The sequence below is a fragment of the Manis pentadactyla genome, chromosome 3, assembly GCF_030020395.1.
Source record: "Manis pentadactyla isolate mManPen7 chromosome 3, mManPen7.hap1, whole genome shotgun sequence".
Lineage (NCBI taxonomy): Eukaryota > Metazoa > Chordata > Mammalia > Pholidota > Manidae > Manis > Manis pentadactyla.
In genome coordinates, this window is record NC_080021.1 from 58266350 (window position 1) to 58268363 (window position 2014).

At 40.2% G+C, this 2014-nt stretch overlaps 1 pseudogene; it reads right to left on the reverse strand.

The window, feature by feature from the left end:
* Window positions 1-710: 710 nt before the first annotated feature.
* LOC118929384 (deoxycytidylate deaminase-like) lies at window positions 711-1241 on the reverse strand (annotated as a pseudogene).
* Between the last annotated feature and the right edge of the window lie 773 nt (window positions 1242-2014).

Genomic DNA, 2014 nt, shown 5'->3' on the forward strand with positions numbered 1-2014 from the left:
TTCAATTTTTTATACTGAGGCACATTCAATAAAATGCACAGGTCTTAGCTTGATGAATTCTGACATCTATGTACTCATGCAACTGTTGCCCAGAACAAAATATCAAGCATTCTCTCTAATTTTTTTCCCCTTCGCCTATTTCTCACATCCCCCCTCACCCTCCTCCCCTTTGGCAACTACTTGTCTATTTTCTGTGTTCATAAATGTATTTCAGTTTTGTTTTGTTTACTCTTTTGTGATTTTTTTTTTAAGATTCTACATATGATTAAAATTATATGGCGTTTGTCTTTGTCTGACTTATTTCACTGAGCATAATACCCTTTAGGTCCATCCATGTTGTCACAAATGGCAGGATTTTATTCTCTTCCTTATGGCTGAGTAATATTCCACTATGTATATGTACCACATCTTTTTTGTCCATTGACCTACTGATGGACATGTTTCCATATTTTGGCTATTGTAAATAATACTGTGATAAACACAGGACTGCATATCTTTTTGGAATCACGATTTTGTTTTCTTTGGGTAAATTCCTTTAAGTGGAATTGCTGGGTCATGGGGTATTTCTTTCTCTGTTTTTTTTTTTTTTAAAGATTTGAGGCTTTACATTCTTTAGATGTCTATTATTACTTGACTGGCTATTAATAAGTTACATAACTTCAAGATGAAGAGGATAATCCCAATCTTTTGGAGATTTAATGAGATGTAACTCACAGAAGCTTCTGATTTGGTTTGCTCTTAATTGAATCAGAGTCAATGACAATCTTGCTGCACCTTGGTGTGAATTTCTTGAAGGCAATCCCAGCCATCTCAAACGTGAGCCTTGCAGCTCATCACTATCGTGGCGTTTATCAGATATAAGAACAACTTCTTTGATAGCTGCCTGTATGATGAGCTTAGCACATTCATTACATGGGAACAAGGCGGCATACATAGGATAGCCTTTCACATCAGCCCAGTTGTTGTTCATGATGGCATTCAGCTTAGCATGGCACATGTAAAGGTATTTGGCATCCAGCTTACTCTCCACTGCCCTCCAAGGCAACAACAGGCCATTGCTGCCCCCATTTGGCATCCCATTGTACCAGATCCTGACAACTGTGGTTTCTGGATTCACCAGGCAAGCTCTGACCTGGGAACGTGGATCTTTGCTTCTCTGTGCATAAGAAAGCCACTGCCATGAATTGCTCAGGCCATTCCAAATAGTCATCACATTTTTTGCAGGCAACTTCACTCATGCTGGGGCCCATGCTGGTGCCTGCCCTCCTCTGGTTGGGTCTGTTACCCAGGTTGCACTAGGCCTCTCCGCTGAGCCACCTCTCCGCTGTCCCGCCATCCCACCATCCTGCCTCCCTGCCGTCCCACCAAGTGCCCAGGAGCCTACCATATTTCCATTCTTAGTGTTTTGAGAAACATCCATACTGTTTTCCATAGCAACTACACCAATTTACAATCCCACCAGCAGTGTACAAGGATTCCCTTTTCTCCACATCTTCACCAATGCATGTGATTTCTTGTCTTATTGATACTAGCCATTCTGACAGGTATGAGGTGACAACTCCTTGTGCTTTGATCTGCATTTCCCTGATTAGTGATGTTGAGTATCTTTTCATGTGTTGGTTGGACTTTGGGTCTATACGCTCTGTTATGGCTGTTCTGTTCTACCATGGTTGCTCAAAAGCAGCCAAAACAAGAAGTAAAGAAATGGCTTGCTCCAGGCATTCAAGGAATGCTCTGAAGGTATTATTGTTCGTTAAATGTTTGCTGCAGGATTTGTTAAATATTTTTCATAAGGTCTTCACGTTATTTGTAAGCTCTAATTAGGAAATTGATAATCATTGAGTATTCATGCCATAAATCCCATAATTATGCAGTGCAGTAGTAGTGGTGATGGTAATCCTCTGATACCAATTCTTTGCTCCCATTACCATGCAGAATGTCTTTGAACAAAGTATTGTGAAGGCAATATTATTCTAGAGAATAACAGGTTAGTGAGAGAGGTTTTTTAGTTTAA